The sequence below is a fragment of the Anastrepha ludens genome, chromosome 2, assembly GCF_028408465.1.
Source record: "Anastrepha ludens isolate Willacy chromosome 2, idAnaLude1.1, whole genome shotgun sequence".
Classification (NCBI taxonomy): domain Eukaryota; kingdom Metazoa; phylum Arthropoda; class Insecta; order Diptera; family Tephritidae; genus Anastrepha; species Anastrepha ludens.
Window position 1 is genome coordinate 152232252 of NC_071498.1, and position 26133 is coordinate 152258384.

General features: G+C 36.8%; 1 protein-coding gene across 1 annotated transcript in view; it reads left to right on the top strand.

The window, feature by feature from the left end:
* The window catches only part of LOC128855618 (putative uncharacterized protein DDB_G0271606), a 98761-nt gene that overhangs the window by 17755 nt on the left and 54873 nt on the right, over positions 1 to 26133 (top strand). The gene's annotated exons all lie outside the window — the stretch shown is intronic.

Sequence of the window (26133 nt, forward strand, 5' to 3'; positions counted from 1 at the left end):
AATTAACTCTTAGAATTTTTGTTATTTTGACATCCTCTGAGAATATTGATTGATATTTTCGAACTCTGCATATTCTCATGCAATTTTTGTTGTATAGATGATCAAAAACTCTCTTTCCGAAAGTACATAGTTAACTCAACGTTGCTGGCCTAACAGAAAATGTTATGTTAACACTGATGCACATAACAGATTAAACCAGCCAAAAACATGCAGCGTGCAAATGATACTCTTTACAGGCAATTCTGGTAGTCGCTGTCTGCAAACCGCAGATGTAAATAAGACTCAGTTGACTGATCTAACTGTATAACGCTTTTGTATTATATGTATGGACATATGCGAAACTTAACAGACCTTTCAACTGCATTTAAGTTCTAGGTGGAAATATGCTATTGAGTTAAAAAATGTACATATGTAGCAGCTGTTTTAATATAATTTTCCAACCAAGCCGTTATGCATAAATACTTTTGTATGTATGTAACTAACACATGCATATGTAAAGGGTGTTTTTTAAGTGCTTGAGATGCGAAATATTTTTGAAATGAATTTTTGTTTTATTATAATCATTTTTTTTTTATTATTAGATTTATTTTTATTATACATTTATAATTTTATGGCTTTTATTTTTGGAATATGACATTTGGCATATGTCCGTCGCAGCTACGAGTTACTTGTTCCATTTGTTCTAAATGAGCGCAAACGGCAAAAATGTGATGCAAACGATGGTCGTTTGGCTTCAATTCTTGCACGAGCTGTATTTTACAGGGGCGTACGCTTATATTTTTACGTTAAATTTCCCACGTAGTCGACCGTCAAAGGCCAACAAGTTGAGAGCGACAACGAATCTACACTTAGGCGTCTTCTTTAACACTTCGCGCTATGAACTTTGCGTACAATTTTCTTTTTTGTTTTTTTAAAGTAAATTTTCACGTCTTCTTTAACACTTCGCTTTATGAACTTTGCGAACAGATTTTTTGTTGGTGTTTTTTTTTTTTTTTTTCAAAGTAAATTTTCACAATGTGGTAGCGTTGTTCTGGCACTAAACGTTTCAAGCCTTACTGAACAGAAATGTTAACTCGGTGTGCCATCCTCAGCTGTTAAACCACATTTATCGGTATCGATAGTTCTCATGCAGCTGAACCCGATACATTTGCACCTCAAGGCAAACAATACCTCAGCGTCAACTAAAGCACCAATGGGTGTGTAAAACGAATTCAAGGTGTGTTTATCCATTCGGCGAATTCATCTTCATTTATTTATTTATTTATCTTTTTTTTTGCTTGTGCAAATCTATATACGCACATACAAACATACATACTCGTATATAAACATGAATATTGAAAATAAACTCTGTTCACGCTCACCCATTTCGCTGTTCCACTTCATGTTTTATGAGTACCGTTTGACTTCCATTGCGCGCATTCATATTCACACATTTTTTGTTTTTCATTTATTGCAGCACAATTTAGGTTCGTATAGCAATTGCCCGAGCATTGTATTTTTCCTTGTTGAAGCATAAACTACACGAGTAGTATCTGCCAAAGGCAAATATTTACTTATGGTATCTGATATCAAGTATAATTACAAATAACTCATAAGCTACAATAACGCGAAGCTTTTCTCCATTGTACGAGTACATGCATATGCATGTATGTACATACGTACCTACGATCTTCTCAACATTGACTTGTATCCCCTTATTCGTGTACATACGAGAAGTGTTCTCCTCTCCTATCTACGTACATTGTGTACTTAATGTTTGTTGTTTGTCTCGTCGATTGCTTGTTTGGTTGTATTATTGTTTGGATTCCCCGTTTATGTATAGTTGTTCGATTATTTGCTAGTGTTGTTGCGTAAATAGCAGTTGCTAGCGGCGCGCTCACATCAACCTGGTTAACATTTATGTCGTATATGTATGCATAGGTGTGTGTTTGAATGTCCATTCGGCAGCAGTGTAAACATCTGCCATTTTCAGATGCCTGTTGTTTACAAATGCGGTAGTTGTAACGCATGTGCCAGGCATATATAGAGCAATAAAACTAACACCGCAAAGAATTCAAACAATCCCATCTCTTAACACGAAATTCCTATGGCGATTTGCTCTAAATACATACATACATATGCACATAAACGAGTATAGGGAGCTTTTGTGTGAACGCTTGAAAGCGCATAGCGGTTTTCGTAGGTATTCGATGGTGGGGGAGATTCTGAATGAAATCCCTTGTTAAGTGTTAAAGAAAAAAAATGCCAGTATCTATACAACTTCCACGAATCTACATATTTTACGTATAAACAAATATTTGCAACATTCTTTACTGGATTAAACAAAAAAATACACAAAATAGAAAGAAAGAAGAACAAATTGAGAAATGCCACTTTAATACAATTCTTTGTATTCAAAGTTGTTCAAACACTCGTTCTTAATATTTAAAGTTTGTACAATACAAAAATGTACTCATCCTTTTCATTCTTAAAGTTTAAACTACAAAGTGGCTGTCAAATTATGTCACTCTGGTTTGGAGAGTTAATTGTGAATACTTCATAAATGGCAAGCAAACAAGGTTTATTTACTCGTCACTGCTGATATGTCAGCTTTCATTATGTTGTGCTAATATGTAACAATACTAAGTATTAAAGCATTTAAGGTATCAAAATTTTACTACCTGCTTATCAGCTCCTGCTCAAATGCACTAAATGAGAAATATCTAGACAAACATGAAATTATTTTGTTATTATTGTATGTATCAATTGAAGTATTTAGTTTGCTTGAAGATATTTAGTGCTAAGAATAATGTACGAGTATACTAATCGCTATACTATCGAGGAAAAGTGTACAGTGCAAAAAGTGGTAAGTGAAAGTTCAAAAGATTATGTCATGCATATTAATGAGTTAAGTGCATTGTTATGTGTAAAGGAAATGTTAAAAAAAGAAAATGTTTAAAAAGTTAGTGCGAAGTGAATTAAAGTGAAGCACATATGTACATATATAAACATATATGTATGTACATATGTATGCATGCAGATACTAACCACTATACTATCGAGGCAAATTGGAGAAAAAACGTAGTGAGTGATTTAAATTACAAAATCTTGGAAAGAAAAGTCGTACTTCCGTGCACGCGAAAGTACATTAAGGTGCGTTTCATAATCATAAGACATCCCTAATTTTTCGAAGTATTTTAATTTATAGATTTCAGAGGAAAATACAAATTTTACACATCGATTAAAGTAATAAAAGTTATCTGTTTCATTACAGAATTTAGAACTTTTTTTAATACAATACATAAATAAAATTGTTAGCAAAAACGTATTTCCAGGCGTTTCAAAATGGTAAGACACTGTTTAATTAAAGCGATCGTTTAACAAAAGTCTACTTTTTTCGAATTTTTTTTTTCTGTCGTCTAGAATATTTTAGTATTCCATGGAAGCAACAGTTGCCTTGGTCACACAAAATAACCTTTTTGAAATGAAACTTCTTAGGCGTCGATGGACGCGCGAAAATGGAGAGTAAAATTTCAATGCCATGCAACGTTTTAGGCATTTTCGTTCCGCGAGAGAGAAAAAAGATACAACGTAGAGGAAAAGGAGAGAGATATAGCTTATATACATATTTTATAATAATTTACCATCATAAATCCATCCCTTTTCGGTTGATTATTTGCTGTTGACCGTCTGATATTTAACAGTTTATATTTTGTATTATTTTATTACGGGCATCAGTCACAACGCTCTGTTTAAATATAAACTTATTTAAGGTTTTTCGCAATGTTAATCCTTCATTTGGGTATTCCGAATTGTTGCTGCAATGAATGAAAAGCGTTAACCAAAAGATTTCCGGGGAATTCATTTATAAATTTTGTCTTTTTGCATTCTCTTTCTTTGTCTGCCTTTAAAGTTTCACTTCTGTTTTGTGTACTACGCTACACGCATTTTTTCATTTCTAGAGAAGCCCGTTCTGCCTTAATCACGCCGACTAGTCCACAGTCTCTATGGAACAATCGGTCAAATAGTGCCTTGTTTCCCTGCTTACGTGGATTCGGGCATTGCCTTGCTTAAAAAAGAAGGTCACTTCCCGATTATCGTGAATAAAACCAAGGAGACTATTTTCCAAAACGTTTTTGTAGTCCCACTATTCATTCGCGATGATGTAAACTATATATCAAGAGTTGCTTTCGATGTAAATGCGCCCCAAACCATAACAGAACCTCCACGGAAGTTGCGCTTGGAAAATAAAATGATTGCACCTCTGTAATGTGCGTCAAACTGTTGTTTTTGATACATTATCTTGAACATCATCGGCCAAGTTGGCGCAAGACTTAGTCCAGTTAGAAGCTTTTCTTATGAGTGCTCGTTGTTCTCGACTTGATAGTGATAACTTTCTTCCAACGGGCTTCAAAATATTGTTATTCTTAGGATTCCGTAAAAAAATTCCAGATAACACAACGTCTTCTGCCTGTTTTTTTTTGCAATAAATTTGATTGATAAGCCTGAATCCTTGTAGGCCAAAATTTTTCCACGCTCCTCTTGTGATAATATTAAACCTTTCGGCATTTTAGGTTTAATTGAATCTAGATAAGAATAGCTAGAGAAACACGTAGGGGATTTAAAAAATATTTATTTTTTTGGAATTAGCAAGCATTTGAAGGAAAAACCTCTATTTTGGACTAAAAACACGGCACTTAAATAATTATAACAATCGTTTAAATTAATCTATCGAAAATCCCCTACGCTCTTCTCTTAAGAAGGTTATTATACAGACGTAGTGAAAAACCTGATTAAAAATAGTTAAAATTGTTTGAGTTATGCTGCGTGCCAATTTCAGAAAACGTGTTTTGAGAAAAACGCGTTTAAAGTTTGGAAATTTGGAGAAGTCGTTAGGTAGCAGTCACTAACGCTTGGTTAAAAGCTTAAAATATTTATGAAATAAACTTCGGTAACGTATAAAACTTTTTGTTCTGTATTTTAAAAGGTTCAAAGAATTTTTTAAGCTTATAAAAAAAAAAAAAATTTTTTTGAAATTTCTACAGTGGTGTTACCCCTTAACCCCCTGTTGGACACCTTTTCTAAAACCTTCCATTGGGCACCCGGGTGTGGACAGACACCTGTCACTCAATTCTTCTTCTTGATTGGCGCGCTAACCGCTTACGTGATTTTGGCCGAGTTTAGCGAAGCGCGCCAGTCGTTTCTTTTTCGTGCTAATCGGCGCCAGTTGGAAACTAAAATTGAAGTCAAGTCCTTCTCCACCTGATCTGTCCAACGCTTTTCCTCGGATACTACCAGCTAGTACCACATCGAAAACTTTCAGAGTCAGATCCTTTGAATCTTTCCGAACGACATGACTATGAGCCAACGAAGGCGTTGAATCTTTATTCGCTGCGCTATATCTATGTCGACGGAAACTCATGCAGCTCAGTGTTTCATCGCCTACGATACTCGCCCTCGCTGACGTGCAAAACTTCAAAAATCTTCCGCAGAATCTTTCTCTCAAACACTTCAAGGGACGCTTCATCCGAGATTGCCATCGTCCACGGTTAGGACGGGCATGATGAGAGCCTTGTAGAGTATTAGTTTTGTTCGTCAAGAGAGGACTTTACTACTCAATTACCTGCATAGTCCAAAGTAGCACACCGCTGGATTTCAAGATTGAAGCAATTAACATATGAAAATACTCCGTTATACTACTTTGCTAATTTCCATGTTTTCGACTCGTCCCTATTTGCAAACTTTCATTTCCATCCCATGGTGTGGCATCATCATTAAGTAAAATTTAGTACTAAAAGATGAAATACGCTAATATAATACAATCTTCCGATAAGAGAGACGGTTTATTCAAGTGCTCGATATATTTTAGTTGAACAAATGTAAGAAGAACTTCACAAAAAGCATACCAAATAGAGTCTGAAAGGTTCATTCAAACAAGCACTGAAACCACGAACAAATAGGTAATAAATGTAATCAAGCAGAAGCTCCCTAATATGCCCTTCAAAATCTTCTTATGCTTTACATCCCAACTGTATTTGTTTATAACCAAATGGAGCTATCAACAAAAGCCTATTGGGATTTCATGTCAAACTCAAAAAGCCGATTTAAATGGGTTTGCAAATGTCAACCCAAAAGTGTTCTTGTCAAGTATTTGCAAATCACCACTTATCAATTCATGAGAACACCCACCGAATGGCGGCGCACAAGCACACTTTCTCTGCTATGTGAGTGCTGTAAGAAAGCCACATGTGTGCGTATTCTATACAACACAAATCCACTTAAGCATCTACTTTATTATGCACAACTGAATTTAACGCCAACATTGCTTAATCTACCATTTAACATCAAAGGAACTCCCTTTTCTGCATTAAATGTGACGTAATTTGCTCTTTTTCGTCCAAATCCAAATCTGCTGTCAACAATGCGACACAGCCTGCGGCTGCGGCGGTAGTGGCCTAGAAAAAGGCGTAGTGCACATAATTCTTACTTGAAATGCTGAAACCTTTCCAGGTCACGGCGCAATGTAGCATGCAGGTTGTTGCTGTTGTTGTTGTTGTTGTATGCGAACTATGCCTGAGGTAGCCAAACTTACTGCTGCAGAGCTATAGGTATGAATACATAGTGTTGTTGTAGGCATGTGGCGCAGTTAAGAAAATTCATAAATCATGTTTATGCCACCAACACAACGTTAATGCACGGCGGCAAAACGGCAACAAGGCAACAACATTTCATACACCAGAATGCGTGTTGCGAATTGTGCTAAAATTGTATGTATGTATATAGATATGAGTGTTGTTTTTGTTGTTGTGGCATTCGTTCCAGGCACAAGAATGTATTCAAAGTCAGTGTGGCGCACGGTGGTGCCACAAACAAATCTCAAGAATGCGGAATAGCTGTGACGAGGCGGTATTTTGCAGAAACATTAGTCGAAGTCCAAGCAGCATGCAACGCCTCACACACACGCGCACGCAAAATAACTCATGTTGCCGGGTACTTTGTGTTGGCGCAGCTGGCGGTGCGTAGGAAGCTCAACATAAGCGTATAATTTCATAATGTGCCACAACTGCCTGCCTGCTCGGAGTTTTGTATTTTTTAGTACCTTTTTTTCTGCACGTTCTTAGTTTCTTTTAGTTAATTCCTCTTGTTTCTGTTTTCCAACTTGACTATTTTCCTTTTTCCTTTTATTTTTCTATGTTTGTTTTGTTATTACGAGTATTTTTGTTGTTGCGAAAATCTTTTACGCGTAGGTTGAACGTGACTCAAGCAACGCAAAACATTGAATCTAAAGAAGCAGTCAAAAAACAGTTGAACAGCGGGGAAATGTGTGTACGAAAATTCCTTAGCGTGCCGAAATGTGTCCAGAAGTGCTAGGAATCGTCAAGCTACATTAAACTTTGCAAGTTAGAAAAGAGTGGGAGAATTTGTTATAAATTATTGTTGTTTTTACTCGTAATAAGTGTATTTGCTCGCACTTATCGGAGCGGTGGCCCATGTTGTTGGTGCTTCATATACACAAACGTTCGAATGGAAGTCTTTTCACACACAGGGCAGCTTTGCTGTGCTGTTATTTTATGTACACGCATATGCATACAAATATACGCAAGGACACACTGTTAAGATTTGGCGTTGGCGTTGGCGTTGCCAACACAATGCCTTCTCACTCGGCTCGCAAGGTAGTTGGCAATTGGTTATGCTGTTCCGTGCTATTTCGTTTTATTATTGTTATCATTATATTTGCAAGTCACATTAAGTAATATTTGTTGTTGTTGTTTTACACTTAAAAATTCGCTTTTAGCGCCATAGCTCAACCTGTCACATTTACAATTATTAATTTTCTTTTATGACTTAACTTTTCAACTTAATGTGTGCACCTGAAAATGCACCAGGTAGTTCGAGAGCAGGCTAAGTTGCTTGCCTGAATACTTGAAAAAAACAAAACTTCAAAGTTTGCCCAACGTCGTGTTCGTGCAAATAAGACACAGATAACTGCATTGCGGGTGTATCTTTTTAGGCTTGATGATGATGGGATGATACGAGGAATTAGCACTTTGCATTTTTGGGCACTGGACACTGGACACCGGTCAACACTCGGCGGTGAAAATTCAATTTCTAAGACATATCTTGGCATTTGGCAGTTTGCAAGCGGATTGCCATTGCCCTTTTTAAAAACGTCAGTTGTTTCAAGTCTTTTGTTCCTTTTAATTTAATGAGTACCTCCACCCTCAGTGTATTTTAAAGGGTGGCCGTTCAAATAGCTTTAAAGGAAAATTCTAAAAGTTTCATTGTTAAAACTAGGTTTTTTCCTTATACTATTTTTATAGAATATTCTAGTGGGTTTACATTTTTCGCCACCGTAACGCCCACCGTATTTAGGACACAAGGGCATCATGGACACAAATGATAGAGTTAAGTGGATTTTTGATTATATTTTAACAACAAACCTACTTAAATGTAACAGAGGTAAGGAACAAAACTTTATTTAGTAGTTTGTAACGCAATGTCTAGTTCTCGATGCACCCTCGAAAGTTATAAAACTCTATTTAAAAACTCAATAACGTGCGGATGTCCGTATTTAAGAACAGACTACCCGGTCCACCTCTCTGATTTTCTTTCTTTCACCTGAGATAGAGGACCTGATAAACAACTTAAATCTGTATTTGAGAACATGCTTCCCGGCCCTTCTAAACCTTTTTTTTCCACATAGGCGGTGGAATAACTGATGCATTTTTTTACTTCGGTTTGCTGGATCCACTTAAATCGAGTCTGTCGAAATCTTAAGCTACGGGGTAAATGTAAACTTCATTGAAGAACACGTGAGTCACGCAAATTCTCCACAAGGCCGCGAAGACCACACTACCGAGTCTGTTTTCATTAATAGAAAAATCCTTTAGCGTAAATGGGCTAGGTGTGGGCAACTGCGGTTGAGTTCATTCTCTAACTAGTTTGCTGTAGAATAATAAAGACTAGTTGGGATAAATCCAAAGCATGCTAGTGGAGGTACACCATAGATAAGAGTTCTTTTTCCATTCTTATAGAACTTGTTTGGAAACTCGCCTAATATATCGCATATAGGGCAAGTTTCAACAAACACTTTGTGACTTAAGGGGTTATATACCTTGTGGTCCGGTGAAATTAGCGAAAGTTGGGTTTTTTTTAAAGATATGTAGCAATAATTTTATTGTATAAAAGTTTTTATTATTGGATATTACAATGTTTAAAGAAAAAAAAAAGGCTTTGTTTGTGTAAAAATATTTAAAAATGGCCAAGACCCTTTTTTTGGAAGAGGCTTGCGGTGGACGCGATTCAAGTCCACCAAGTCAACTGAAATGAAAAAATCGAAAAGATTTCATTAGTATAGGGTTATATATTCTTAGTGAACGATCAATATATTAAATATTTTGATTTTTGTGAAAATAGGAACATGTTTTTAAAAAACTCCACTTCTACAGTCCTAAAATTGGCATTAAAAAATTCATATCTGCAAAATAAAAATTTATACATAAAAAGTTGATCGTTCACTAAGAGGCGACATCAATTACGAACAATTTAAAAAAAGAATTATAAAAATCGGTTGAATACTTTTTTTGCAATCGCGTCCACCGCAAAAGCATTTTTGGAAAAACACGTTTTTGAGATAATCGCGTTTAAAGTTTCAAGCGCCGCATGAGGCCGTACGCTCAGGACGTGACGACGCACAATTTAAAACGCTGTAACTTTCGATCTATTGCTCAGATCTCTATGAAATTTTTGGAAAATGTTCTCAAGGGATTGTACTTTACGATAAAGAAATAAAATTTATTTTGATTTTTTTGAAAAACACAAGGTATATAACCCCTTAATGGAAAGAGCGCTTTTCGTAAGCCCCTCGAGGCATTTCTTTTCGATTCTCCATAGATTACAGCATTTTCAAGGTAAGAGCCATTGTGGAGGCTGTTTCACAAAACGAACAGAACAGGTTCAGAACCGAACCAAGAGATCTCTGCACATTTCGTAACAGTTATGCAGCTATTAGAGCCTTGTCATTACTAGACTTGCGCTGAAATGCAGTAGACGACTAAACAGAACAGACTCTACCTCACTTGAGTCAAGGATCATAGGAACATAGAGGGAAAAGGTAAAGCGGAGTGGCTTACAAGACAACATACTTCTCAGCAGAATCTTTCCGTCTACCGTCTGCCACTTGCAAACTGCTAATTGAGGCGTGGACTGTGCAAATGAGCACTAGCTGCGTACTCTGGGCAAGTGAGGTTAAATCTACTATCATTAGAGAGCGTTCTGGGAACTGTGTAATAGACAAGCTAAAAGGTTGGGCGGCGCACCTTTTTGAAAATTCTGCAAACACTACGAGTAGGAAGACACAAAATTTATCATCTACTCTGTTTTTTCTTCTTCTTTCACGCGAAAACAGCTTATGCGATTTTGACCGACTGTAACAAAGCTCGTCAGGAGTTTCTTTCTCGTGCTAACCGGCGACAGCTGGAAACACCAAGTGAAGCCAAGTGCTTTTCCACTTGATCTTTCCAACGCCGAGGAGGCCTTCCTCTTCATCTGCTGCCACCAGCTGGTCCCGCATCTACTCTGTTAGTATCCCATAAAGTTCAGAAGCAGGCTTCGGTATCTTGGGGCTCCAGTTTCAGTCACTGTAAATCAGGTGGCTAATATTGATTTAATGGGATTAATCAGAAAATCGGCACGGTTCAAGGGCAAATAGTTAGTCAAATTACGGTATCACAATGAGTAGCCACCATTGGCCTTAGTGTGCCATTGAATTCAACCTAACGCAATCTAAAGGTGAACTTAAAAGAAGAAATAAAATACAGAAACACAAATTGTGTGGGTGCTCGTCCGTTCGTCATACAGAATAAGCCTCTCTATATGCCTTTTTGATGATTGCATACGAAATCCATTTTTATGTCATTTCTCACAATGAAATTTAGTACAAAAAGGCGCACTGCTCGTTTCAATCGCATCATTCGCGTCGAGTTTTACCCGAGATCATAAAACTTAATATCATTGCACTTAAATTTTTACAGACTGTCTTACAAATCGCCATTGCATTGCCTTGTGTATGTGCGCGTGTGCTAAAAAAGTGTTAACAACTTCCTTAATTCACTTACATTGGCAGTGCAACCAGAATGGCATTTAACTACAACACAAACGCCGAACTGTAAATGTCGACAATACATAAACCTCTTAAAAAAGCTAAAACTTGAAGAATAAAAAACTCACAAAAGGAAATGATATTTAATCGGCTAAGCTGCCAACAGCATAACGAGCTAACAACCAGCCCATCTTCAGTGTAGAAGTAAGTAACTGAGTGAATGATGTACGTATAAAATGCATATAGGAAGCTGGACTTCTTAACCATCTTCGCACTTTCATTTAATCCCAACTGACCACAAGCCAACAACAGTATCAACTACCGGCCACCGAGCAACGTGCAATGGGCAACAACTAACCGACTAACAAATGCTCAGCGCCAATAACCATCAACATCTAAACTTGCTTGCTTCACATAGTCATTGGTGTACGAATATTGCATCTGCATCAGCATCAGCATCAGCATCATCACGTGCAGCACCAATTCACTTTTAGTAGTGCCCACAACAGCTGCACTTTTTTACTGCTGCCTTTAGTTGTTGCTAAACTTGCCTTTTGGTTGAGCGTAAAAAGCGCAGTAGAGCGAACAAAAGAAACGTAAAAAAAGCGTTGATGATGTCGTTAACTTTTGCTACATCTTCTTCATTATCGATTACTTTTGCACACGCTACACTCTACGAACACACACACACACACTCGCACTCACACATACGGATACCAGCGCCCTCGCTGCCCATCTTGCCACAACTTGTCGGTTCTTGTGGCTGTACAACTTGAGGCTGTGGCTGCAGATGTTGCTGCTATAACAGCGCTTGCGCACAAGCAAATCGAGCAGTTGCAGCCTTAGCAGCATAATTTCACCGACAACGCGTTACTGCAGTCGCTGGTTGCTGGTTGACAGCTCAGTGTCTTGCGGTTCTGCTTTGAAGAAAAACTCTTTTCAGCACAAATGTCGGTTTTTATATCAGCTTTTTCTGAGTTTTTACTGTCTATTCTTGTCGCCGCTGCATTCTCGTCTGTGTATTCGTATGTAAGCATCTGTTGCGTTTGTGTTGCTGCGCCTTTTGTTTACGGTTTATCACATTTTATTGACCACAAATTTTATTTGCACAATTTCAATAAATTAAACGCAGCAACGCTACAAATTAGGGAATCAATATCTGTATGGGTTCGAAGGCGTTGCTACTGTGAACCAATCGAGTTTGAATTCTCTTTTCGCCTATAATTCGTTTGAGAGGCGCGAAAATATGAAAGCGTAATCGGGAGGGCAGTCAAATTTATTCCTACACATTTTTACATATTAGAAATGTCATTCCCGTGATCCCGAAATCTCGAAAAATTTTAATTTGCATTTCTTATCGGATTGAGAGATATAAAAACTTATAACAGAATTGGATTACAAGGAATTTTTTTCAATTTCCAGGAAATTTCTTTTAGTTTTCTTATAAAGAGTGAACTATGTATTTGGAGGTTTCGGATTTTCAATTGAAATAAAGCAAGGAAAATTCAAAATGTTTGACAACCTTTATTACTTTTGTGTAGAACCATTCATGACATTTATTTTTGCAAGGTAATCCTTTTCAAATGTTGGCCGGAACTGCGCCGTAAATCGGCCATCCGTAAACATCAAATTTGAACGACTCGCTGGAGGACTTCGGTGGGTCGGTCGGTATGTCGTGAATAACTTCAGTTTGCTGAATGTTGGCTTCCAGTGCCTCAATTGAAGCTGGTTTATCCACCGAGTATTTAGACTTTACATACCCCCCCAAATAAAAGTGCAAAAGTGTGATATCACACGATCTTGGTGGCCAATCCACTGGTCCGAGACGAGAGCTAAATTGCTCACCGAAGCGACGACGCAGTATATCCCTTGTTACACGGGTTGTATGGCAAGTAGCGTCGTTTTGTTGGAACCAAATCTTTTGGAGAGCACGCGCTTCGATTCCCGTCATCAAAAGGTCGTTTATCATGGCGCGGAAGCGTTCGCCATTCACTATTACATTGGCGCCAGTCTCGACTTTGAAGAAATATGAAGCTCCAAGTTCCATTGGAGTATAGGTATTCCCAAGCTGAATGAATAAATCAAACTGAGGTTTGCACTTTGGCCTCGTAGTCTTTTATGCCCTCCACTCAACACTGTAACTCATCCCAACCCAGTTTCCTTAATAAATCTAAGATAGAGCTGGGTTGGGCTGAGCGTATGCGCCTTTTTCCGGCAGTATTCGGCCGATATGTGCCACCTTTCTTCGCAATAGAAAGGCTTCTCGACTGGCCTCCAATCAAATTAGTAGTAAGCAACTCAGCCGAAAGATTTGCACTATGCCCACGGATAACTGGACAATTCTCACAACGGCTTTTTCGTCACAGTAACATACAGGGCATAAACGGAAGGTCAGACTACATTGTTCCATAAGGAAACTTTGGCAAGCAGGTCACGCTTTTGTAATAAAACAGAATGGCTGGCAGAAGAGCTTAGAATCCGATTGCTACGCATACAATTTCTTTACAGATGATTCAAAAATGACGGAAGGAGTAGGAGCAGATGTTTTCTGCCCGCAGTTTGATCGCCAAAAGTCTTTCAGGCTTTCTAATCAATGTAGTATACATATTTCAAGCTGAGATCTATACTGCAAGCAAATCAGCTCAATTAGCAGCTGAAGCAAATCAGTTGGAATTTACTCCCCTCGACACTCGTACAAATATCTTCATCGGTAGTGAGATGCTATTAAAGCATTAATGGCTGTAATGACTAGCTCGAAATGCGTGGTAGAGCCACTGTAGGTCCAAAACGGATAAGCTCTGCGAGAATAGACAGGTCGCAATTTAATGGGTATCAGGGCACAAGGCAGTTGACGAGCTTGCTTGCAGGTACCCGCTTGCCAAGAATGTGTAGGTCGAGCATATAACTCTCACTCTCAGTTGTGAAGACGGAACTGGACGAGGAACAAACTCTGAAAGCACAGTCTACATGGGAAGCCGTGACCTCCCACAGGAGGTAACACGAAAACAACCCAAGGGAGGAATGTAAAATACGTACGTTAGAACACCGCCTTCCCACTGCCCTGCTCTAAGCAGAACTCGTTACAACTACCTGGGATCGGCATACTTTCCATCGCTGAAGGATATTGCCGACAAAAGTTGAAACTGTTTATCAAAACTCGCCAAGACATGTATCACGAACTATGTTTAACACGACTCCAACATTGCTGGTAACTCTACGGAGCCTTGTGGTCTATGCGAGATCTACTCAGATCAGCCAGATATACATAACCTAATCTACAGGTATCACCCTTCTTCGCGCTATAGCGTCACATTCAAGAAAAAGGTGTACTGGAGTCCCCAGTGCTTGCTCGCAGACGTCACAGGAGTCAGTGGACCATATCCCAATCCTGTGCAAATGATTACGCAATCTGCAGTGACCTGTGAGAATGGCCGTGAGCTTTTATTAGCTATTAAAATAACAAAAAAGTAGTTCAAATTGGTCAAAATATCGTGACTCTTGTGACCTCACCCTCACTTTTCGTAGATGGTAGAAACTGACACACATTTGCTAGGTCAGAGTGCAACGATTTGAGAAAAGAACACGTAACCCTTTGAATATGCTGAGAAAAGAACATGAAAATTTGACAGCTCTGGCGCTGAGCGATATTATTACGAGAAACGAAAACACCATAGGCATATTGGAATGCTTTCTTAGCCGCAGCAGCTGCTGCATTTCAATCCGCGTCTACTGCACTGCAAGCAAACAGTTTTGTCGACGACAATTGAATCATCCGATCGACGACCTGTTTCACAGTTTTCTTAATTTTCTTTTAATTCCAGTTTGTAAGTATATGGCATTTAAGTGACTCGACGAGCAACACATAAAAACAAACAAAAAAAAACAATACACAGGAAAAAAAGAGGGCTGGTTGAGGCTGCTGCTTGCTACTTTCTCGTGGTTGCCACATTTATGGCAGCAGCTGAGCTCAGCATTTTCTGCTGCTACTTAGCTTCTGTCCCAACGTCTGGCTGGTAATGTTGTTGGTTTTGTGGTCGTTTTGACTGCATTCAGCGCTGCTGCACTTCAGCCCATCACCACCGGCCCTTACTCGCTACCTTGCTTGCTTGCTCTCCCTTCTAACAGAGTGAACTCCTCGTACAGTTGTTTATCCATTGATGCGCATGCGCTTGTGCGTCTTTTATACGAATATTTTATCGCTCGTGTGTGTAAGTGTGTGTGTGTGTGTGTGCATACTTCTTTATACATAATATTCAATTTTTTCCACATTTTTGCTTTGTGGTTTGATTAAGAGAAGCTGGACATAAAAGGTTAAAAATAAATAAAATATAAACACGTTTCACTGCATTGACGTGAAAGATAGCAAGCCGAAGGGGAGGGAAAGTGAGATAGGTGGGGCGTTGCGGTTGTGATAAAAACCGGACTTTGAACGTGCGGCTGCTCGTCTCCGTCACTGCGATTTCACTGTTGAGTAGCGTTCACCGAATGCGTCCACTTTGGTGGTAATAGTTGGTAGAAAAGCGCAAAGATTGAGGAATTATAAAATTAAAATTATGCGGTTGATGCTGTTAACGCTTTTTGCTTTTAATTTACGAGACGGTAATTGAAAAATATAAATACACAGCCGTTACCTTTCAAAGGCCTTTTTTGTGGTGGTAATACAATTTTGTTTGTAAATAAATGAGATCAAAAAAATTGCTAGGAGCTCTTCAAAATTGTTAACAGTAAATTCCATTACAATTACATAATTTTGGATAGTAGCAACACGCCAACCACGGCAGAAAAGCTGATGTGTACTTGCCTTTTAGAAGAAAAAAATAAAAATAAATAAACACAACTGCGGGGCCTCTATTTAAAAAATCAAAATGTCTTGCGAGAGAATTAAGCTTCTTCTTACATTCTTGAACAATCTTTGAGGTTTGCTTCGCGTTCTCCAGGTCTTTCAATGCAGCCTGACTGTCACTGAAGACTCCAATCTGTTTTCCGCTCCATCTCCTCTCGATTATCCATTCGGCTACTTTCAGGATGGCAAAAACTTCTGTTTGGAAAACAGGTGCCATTTCCCCCCATAGCATAGTGATCCTTATTTGTTTGTAGCGTTTTTACCGAAGACTTTTATTCGAACAAAAAACAATAAGTTAATCAATGATATATTCGCCGTTGTTGTTTACAACCTCTTCCCACCTCTCGATCAATTTGTTGATGCCGTTCCGCTAAAAATCGCCTGGTCCGGTGCCAAAGAAGTTGTTGGGTCAGTTTTTGGGGACCTCTTTCAAGGTAACGCCGTTCATATGGTTTGACAAGGAGCGGAAAAGATAATAATCGGTCGGTGCAATGTCCATTGCAATTCCATTTACCTCCTCCTCTATATCCATACAAAATATCTATCAAACAAATAAAATTAAAATTTTGTTTTGAAAATTGCAACCATTCCATCAATATTTTCTTATGACGTTGTCACGTTAAACTATCGTCAGTAAACCGACTTTACAGACAACCTCTTTTTTTCAGTTCAGTTTTCCCGCTAATTCACGACTGGGTTGGCGACCGTTCTCTTCAAAAGGGATTTGAGACGTTCTTCATCGAATTCAGAAGGCCTTCCGCTGCGGGACGTGCCATCGACGTGAAAGTAACCATTTTTGAACCTTGCAAAACATTTCCGAGCGATAGACTCGCCTATGACACCTTCTCCATACATGTCGAAAATGTCCTGTGCTGCTTCGGTAGCTTTCTGACCTCGAAGAAAAGCAAAGAAGAGTAGGTGTCGAAAATGTTGTTTTTGCCTTCTGGGTATTCCATTTCTAAGCCTCAAAACTAATAAAAAATTAAATAACTCAAAAATAAAAATAACATAGTTTTGTAGAGCAGAAAGAGTTCTATCGAATGAATACTTACCCCTTGCCAAACAGCAAACAAATCGTTGTAAAATAAAAGAAAATACAAAAACGTATTCCACAATCCAATATTTAGCCTTTACGTGAGCCATCATAAATTCCTAGAGTTCCAGTGTGGAATATAGAGCCGCAATGAATTTCTTCCATTCGAGTCTGTTTTTCGCGAATCTCCAAACTTCATTCCAGCTAAGCTGCATGGCGCGGGTTTCTAACTCCAGCAGTCGTCTCCAGGTATTCGCTCGTCTTCCACCACTGCGGCTTTCTTGGGGGTTCCAGTCAATGGCGGCCGTTGTCAAGTCACCATTTTCTAGCGTAGAACATGACCAATTCAGCCCCATTTTCTCTCGCGGATCTCTAATAGTATTTTTAGTAGTTCAAATTATGTAATAATAATTTTAAATTGAATCAAAATTAAGCACTTAAATGGTTAAAAAAAGATCTTCATTAAAATTGTAATTTGTTTGCCTATAGCTCCCACAGGCTCTCACACAACGCAGTCGACTACGGGTCTGCTGGCGCGCTTGGTTAGCTTAGACTATTAATTTAGCCAAACAGGGGCTATGCATTTGTTTCTTGACTTATTTCCGCGCGATTTCCATTCGGGTTTCCTGAACTGTGTAATTTACACATAAATTTTGCAGCTCTTCCTTTTTGTTTGTTAGTATTCACACAAAATAATGTCACACAAATCATATCTTTCACAACTGCCGTAATGCCACAATGGCCATGTGGCTCATAAGTCGCACTTTGACGGCATAAAAGCAAATACATCTCGCCATTCTTACACCGCCTTACATGAATTCTTTTAACGCTCCATTTACAGCATCTGCAGCTGCTCTTTTCTGTCTGCTCCGATACACACTCAAGTGCATATGTATTGTATGTGCGTGTATGTATGTGCGTGTATGTATGTACGTGTATGCATGTATTTGTGTATCATTTCACACTCATTTCATTTATTAAGTGTATCACTTTTGCAATGCGTAAGCATTTATGGCCTTAGCTGTGAGAAATGTTGCAACTTTGGTGGTAACTGGCATCAATTTTTAAGCGCGTCACGATTGCAACAAGCCGGCATCACACACACAAACAAATATACCAAGTAATTTGCGGTATTTTTCGCTGCTCGTTATTTAAGTGAATTACTTTTGCGAGCTGGCGGGGCAAGTGTTTTGGTGTTGTTGGGCCTTGAATGGAAAGCAATTTTTTTTTTACTTTAATTTGTAATTTTCTTTTTATTTTATTATTTTATATTCTTCTTTTATATTTTTTTATATACATATATTTTTTTTTAATATTTTTTTTTTAATATTTTTTTAAATATTTATTTTTATTTTTGAATGTATGACAAATTGGTTTTTTTTTTTTTTGTTTTTTTAAATTTTTTTTGTTTTAATTTTTTTATTTTGTTATTATGTTTTGATTGGTTTTTTTATATTTTTTTAAATATATATATTTTTTTTTATTTTTGAATGCATGAAAAATTGTTTTTGTTCTTTTTTTGTTTAAAAAAATTTTTTTTTTTCGTTTTAATTTTTTTATTTTGTTATAATTTTAAAAATTTTTTTTAAATATTTATTTTAATTGATGAGAAATTGTTTTTGTTTTTTTTTGTTAAAAAAAATTGGTTTTCGTTTTAATGTTTTTATTTTGTTTTTATTTTTTAATTTTGTTTTAATTTTTTTGTTTTGTTTTCATTTTTTTGTATTTTGTTAAGTATTATTTAAAAATTTTTGTTTTAATTTTTTTTAAATATTTATTTTTATTTTTGAATATATGAGAAATTTTTTTTCGTTTTTGTTTAATTAAAAAAAATTTGTTTTCGGTTTTATTTTTTTATTTTGTTTAAATTTTTTTTATTTTGTTTTAATTTTTTCAATTTTGTTATTATTTTTTTAATCTTTTTTGTTTTCTTTTTTTATTTATTTATTTATTTTTATTGTAATTTTTTATTTTTTTTTTTTATTTTTTTATTATTTTTTAATCTTGTTTTTATTATTATTATTTTTTTTTTTATCTTGTTTTTATTATTTTTTTAAATTTGTTTTTAATTTTTTAATTGTTTTTATTTTTTTAATTTTTTTATTTTGTTTTTATTTTTTTATTTATTTATTTATATGTTTTTTCTCATTGAAATTTTATTTATTATTTCTTATGTATTTCTCTTACTTTTGAATGTATGAGAAGCAATCTGAGGCTTTTTGGGCGCGTGAACTCATCTTTCGCATAAAATATTTCATTTCTTGTTTCTTGCCCATCTGCTGGGGCGCACATAACCTTCGCCCCGATTTGCTTAAAAATTGTGAAAAAAATTAAATGACGAAAGAAACAAAAAAAAATATTGGTATGCATATAATAAGCATGACTGGTACTCGATATGGTTGCCATTCAATAATTATTACCTACATCCAGATTGCAATATTAATTGCAGTTATTTTTTTGTTCTTGCATTGGTATGCGTGTTTATAAATGCCTTTGTGTTCACAAAGTCTCCTTGCAGGCAACAAAAAACCAAAAAAAAAGACATTTATTTATAATAACACTGTACAACAATAATAAAAAGTTTGCAGCATATCTGTTATATGCCGTTTTTCGAGTTAACGTCTGAAGTTTTTCTGATAGCACGCAGCTGATTTCCCGCAACTACTATAAAATCGGCTTACGTAATCGCTAAATCTTACATCTTACAGTTAAAGGGTCTTTCAAAGGACGCGCCTGGATGTTGTTTTGAAACACAAAATTTAAAAATTTAGATTCTTTCAGTTTTCACTAATTTTTTATGCAGTTATATGTGAAAAATGAGATCATTTAAATGTCCGCCATGAGCCACGTCGCCTACTGGTAAAATCCGCCAAACAGTCGATTAATGAATGCCTGAATGTTGAGAATATCGAGATGTGGATGATTGCTACAACGGCAATATTTCCTACAGCATAGCCAGATTTTGGTCTGCCAGCCCTTTTACAATCCTTCACAGAACTAATTTTATGAAATTTGTTCACCAACCTTTGAGTTGTCGACGAATTCGGGAGATTATTAAAACCATCAAACAAATCACGAATTTTTCATAAAAAGTTTCAATAAAATTAATCCGTTGCTGCATCGTATATCTTCTACTTGTACATCTTCTTACTTGACAAATATCTCTACTGACATCTAGGCGTCACTTTCGAAAGGGTCTTTCACACATATTTTATCAGATTTAGGGAGAATCCTGCGAGATAATTTTTTTTGGAAAATTAATAATTCACCCACTGGTATTTTTTTTTGTACTCTTAAGAGAAATGAGAGAAAGCACCGAAGGCAAGTGACTAATGGCTAAATCCTTTTAGATAAAACTTTTTGTAATTGACAGAATTCATTCATACCTCAATTTCTCATTGAGCTCAAATTTGAGATTGAAATTGCCAAATTCAAAATAGTGAATCCAATATGGAGTACGGAAATCACTGAAATGTAATCAACGGTGTCGAAAATTGGGGGTATCGGAAATTGGTGTCACTAAACACGAGTCTGAAATGCAAATTACAAAATTCGAAAAAGCGGTTTCAATATAGCGGACCTACGTGGGACGTTTGAAAAGTTCGTGCAAAGCCAGAGCGATGGCAATACTGGCGCGTATTGAGGTTATGTTTAATTAGTAGCCTGGAAAAACACACAGAAAATTTCAGACAGATCGGTATATTTCTGTGTGTTTGGCACCAGCTCACGCCTCAGCAGTTGTGGTGCAAAATTAATGGAAATAGGTAGCAGGAAAACAATTGTAGGATTGATTTTCTACAGATTCAGCATTATTTCCGTTCACTTCCACAAAGGGCGTGATAATAGAGAATGCGAAGTTGCGCAAGGCACAGTTAAACAAGCAGGCAGCAATCAAGTCGACGTCGACACTGGGATCAAAATACCAGATGGCGTAGCGGTAAAGATAACTGAAGAACCGACCGAAAGCGTATCGCTGCTACTTCACGAAAGAAGGGGAATCAGCGTCGCTGGCAGCGAGCTCGAAGTGCTGAGGGCACTCGGAAGATGAAACCGTCCAAACGAGTGGCTAGCACTGATGCATTCGCGGCACAAACACTTGCGTAAACTTATTTTAATAGAAGAGGAAGTAAAACTCAATAAAATAGGACAAATACTAAAATTTATTGAAGGAGTTGGACTTAGAAAAATACTCTGAATCCGTGAAGGGGGCACAATAGATCTTTCAGGTCGCAGTGCTAAATCTCTTCATACTAATAACAATAATCAAACCGCTTCAGTCAAATGTCATAGCACTTGAAAGTGCAATTAGGACAAAAATATAGCACAAAACTATTAATCAAACAATTTTTGAACTCATTTCGTACCTCAAACCAAAGGATCCTGTGTAGTTGGGAGCCATTTTAACCTAAGAAGGCATAGATTTCGCTTAAAAAATATTCAGACGTAAACTTTAAACAACTTTGCGTAAGAAATATTATTATTTGAAATCGTCAACGGAAAACCATTGTAATTTTTCGTTGTTGTACAGTGTAATTTAACACTTTTCCCACTTCTTAATGCAAAGGTATGCGCTTATGTATGCATAATATTTTGTTTTTTTCGGCTATGGCTTTGCTTTGTTGCAAAAGTGGTGGTGCCCTGTTTTAAGTGCCTCACCCTTCACACCAGTCTGCCAATCGGCAAGACGGTGTTGTAGTGATCTGCCTAAGTGGTTGCGAAATTTTAATCGCCGCAGCTCACTCAACTCATAAACATACATTCATATGTATGTGTGCATGAATATGGTGCATATTAACTTGTATATAACTGCATTCGCACTTGCTATGCACACATATTCCTCATGTGTAAAGGGTGGTCCAAATACAAGTTTCTTCTCAAATTTATTTACATGGAAAAATAATTTTAAATTAAAATAAAATGCACTCAAAATTATGAAAAAATAATACAAAAAGCGAAATAGATTTATGAAAAATAATGTCAATCAAATAAAGGTTGTCCACAAATTTGGTGAGTGACTGTTTTAAAAATATTTGTTAGAACTAAATTGTATTGCACTTCACGTGATAAATTAAAGTGAAGTATGCGTTTCCTGGCCTCTTTCGAAGATGGAAATGCTGATGCGCCACCGAGTGGATAATTATTATTTTCTATTTTCTTCCGAGATATGAAAATTTTAAGCTTCTAAACATTATATGGAAGTTGGTTTTAAATTTACTATTTAAATCACAACTTAAAACCCTGTTTTAGGGTTATACCGAATAGACAAGAATGAAAGTGAATTAATAAAAATGTTCCCAAATAAAGTTAAATTTCGCAAAATTCTTTATTTTTTCAGAGTAAATAAACGTTTGGGTTTTCTATAATCCTATTTAAGTATTTATGGAACTTGATTTGAATTTTGTATTTAATTCGATTGGCTTTGCCTCAATTACCTTCTTGACAGTTTCCGTCTCTGTTTCAAAAATGGTTTCAGCGATATTCGCATTGAGATCCTGCATCGCTTTTGGATTACGGGCATACTAGGTTGTTCAATAAGTTTTGCGGTTCAAATTTATGAATTCCATTCCTGAAGTGAGAATTTGGAAGGGCTGCAAAATATGCTTTCTCAGCTGTTATGACCTCATCATTCGATGAAAAACGCTTTTCACGCATGAATTTGTTTACGTCTGGAGACAAATGGAAGTCGCCAGGCCAAATCTGGTGAATACGATGGGTGCTCCAACAAGTCGAACTTTAATTCATGGATTTTAGCTATTGTCAAAATGCTCTTGTGACATTGTCGGTGCATTGTCTTCATGAAAGAGATTTTTTTTCTTTTGAAAACTTAGTATTTTTTCACAATTTCTTTCCCTCAGCTGGTTAAAAGGTTACAGCAATATTCAAAATTTACAGTTTGTAAGTAATGCGGAAAAAAATCCTTTCTTATCGTAAAAAACTGATGCTAACACCTTTTTGGCCGATTACTGTACAGGAACTCGTTTCGCAGTCGAAGAACAAAGTTCACACCACTCTTCAGTCTCTTATTTTGATTTAGAATCTTGGTGATACACCCAAGTCTCATTCATAGTTATGAATCGACGCAAAAAATCCACTTTATCCTTTCGAAAACGCTCCAAATGTTGCTGAGAAAGTCGCATTGGAATGCGTTTCTGTTCCATGGCTGGCGAATGCGGCACCCATTGTGCGCACAGCTTTCTCAAACCCAAAACTTCAGTCAAAATATTGCTTACACTGCCCAATGAGACGCCTAGGGCTTCTACTAAATTTGTTTGGCAAAATTTTTAACAGAAAGTACAGTTTTTGGTCTGCCTGTTCTTTTTCTACGCTCGACAGTACCAGTTTCTTGGAAGTTTTGCCTCAACCTTTGAACTGTCAACTCATTCGGACGATTATTTAAACCAAAAAAATCACAAAATTTGTTCATAAAGATGAACTATTTTCATAATAAGCTTCAAGTTTCAAAACAATTTTCAAAAAGATGACACGAAAAAAGGCTTCACTTTTGAAAGATATCCGAATCCAAGTCCAATATCCAAATGCGCCAGTTTTAATGGTTAAGGCAGACGCCGAAATGAAAATGCAACTTGTCAAACAAAAAAAAAAAAATATTAGTTCAACGGAATTTGATATCCGATTGCAGTTGTCGAAGGCCCTAACTTAGATGCGATAACAGAACGGTAATTTTCCGGCGTCTACCTACGTCATAAGGAATTTATAACTCAATAATTTATGATATTTTTGCATAGTTTCTCTCTCGCGTTGATAAACTTTGATTGAGCTACCCGCTATCGTTCACAGTCATGGTGAAAAGAATTGATGTGTGGCCGTCTCTCAACGAATTTGACAGAATCAGCAGATGCGCTGACGTAAAAGGGGATGTGTTTACACAAAAAAACTTGGATTGTGTTGGTGATATACGAAAAAAGCAAATCTATCATTCTTGGATAACAGTAGTCACATTAGTTTATTACTGGCCGTGAGTTGAGTGTTGTTCACCAGCGTTTTAGCGTCTTTACGAATAGTTTGCACTAATTTCCTAGAAACTGATTCATATCGGCCCAATTCTGTTTTCAATAAAAACATAGTTCGGTACATCAAATATTTCCGATATTTCTAAATATTCAATTTCGATCTACAAAAGTAACGACACTCCCAGACAATCAAAGTTCGAGCGCGAAAAATCTATCAGCATGAAAATGTGGTATAATTAAAAAATAATCTAGCATTTACACCACCCTGTGCAAGTGATTTGTTGTTGCTGTCGCATCGTTATATTACTCTGCCTTGATTTTCCCCTCATTCGATCGTCAATTTTATGCTTTATGCTTGATGATACAACGAGTACAATTGCAATTCGAGGTATCGTCGTGTACGTGCGTGCGTGTGTACATACATCTATGTATGCACGTAGTATGCATGTTTGCGATAATCATAATGTAATCAGCATCAGTATCTTTTTAATAATGCATGTCTGCTTGACTGTAATAAATATTGCGAAGTTTTTTTTCATGCAATTGACGGCAAAATGATGAAGAGGGGACCACTCAAAGGACTCTTTACGCTTGTCCGCTTAAATAGTTTTTTTTTTGTTTGTTTTTACTTGCTTCTTTTATATGTTTCGTGCTTGTGTTGATATCGTCTGCATTGATGTGTGAGCTGGATTATGCGCATTTGCATTTATTATAAAGTAGGTATGTATGTTCGTACGTGTGTGAGTATGCGGAGTACAAGTATTTTGCCTGCGGCTTATTAGTGGGAAAATTTACTTGATCCCAATTCGAGGAGTTACGAATGAAATGCTCACTTATGCAGCGCTTTAACTATGCACACGGTGCGTAAAGCGGTGTATATGTGTGTGTGTATGTATTCATGTAAATTTACTGCAAATAAATGGGGGAATCTACATACAAATATCGCTCATGTAGATCAAACAGGCAAGCAATAAAAAAGTAGTGAAAAAAATCTTATAAATGTTTTCTGACCCAATTCTTCCCAAACCATGAAACCTATTTCTGCTTAAGTGAATGCACACATTTACACGCAACATTACGAAATTTCTTGAGTATGTACGCCCAAAAAAATCTCACAGTTTGTTAGTTTATGCAAGGAAAACCTGTGTACATACAGCCGCTGGAAAATACTTAAGAACGATGACCAGTTCTTGCCATTTGAGACTTTTCAATAAATCACTTCAATGTTTTGCGAATTAGGTTTTATTTTACAAATTTTCAAATGTTTTTAAGCTGCTCAGGATATTTTATTATCTAAGAAAATCATAAATTTTTCTATCTTGAAATTTCGTTTTGCGTTTTTCCTGCTGCCAGTGCCTTTGCTCTGAGATTATTCAACCTCTACAACGTTCAACAGAAATGGATTCCCATATTGCCTTGGATTTAAAAAAAAAACTGATCCGAATTTGTGATAATCTGTGAATATCGCAGTGCAGTTTTTACGTCGCTTCAAATATGTTCTGTGGGATTTCAGTCGGTACTCGAAGATGTTCAATCCAGAAAACTGATCGCTTTTTTTGCTACACGAGAAATATGCTTCGGATCATTGTCTTTTTGAAATCACCGCACAGTGCGGCCGATTCCCGAAAAGCTGGCCAAAACTCAAAAAATTAAGTAATTGACTCAAAATTTCTTACTCGGGGGTTGTCGGGGTCACTGATTACGAATTTGATCTTAAAATTTTGAAAATCCACCCCCTTCCACCCCTATTGGCCACCCCCTCACGTGAAATAGCGTATATTCAAGAACATAATCAAGATGCATGTAAATTTATATGTTTTCGGGGTCGCAAGGTAGCAAGTGGTAGCAGCTGAATCTTGTTTTATTCAGGAACCATTACTTTTTTGGTTTCAAAGCAGCATTGTATTACTATACAGTTTGAAAACTCAAATTTTATAAAAAAAATTGCAAAAAATGTATCTACGTATTGCTGCAGCTAAAAATTGTGTGTCGAGGTATTGATATGTACTAAAGATTTCTCGTGTTTTATTAACCTTCCGAAGATGATTCCATTTGGTTTTGTTCAATTTACTCCGTTACAAAATCTTTCAAATGTGTACAACTTTCATGATTCATCGACAGTAATACGACGCTCAAACGAAGGCCACGTTGCGACTGAAAATACAGAGGATACTTAGGGTACAGGACGTTGCTATGAACGGTTTTC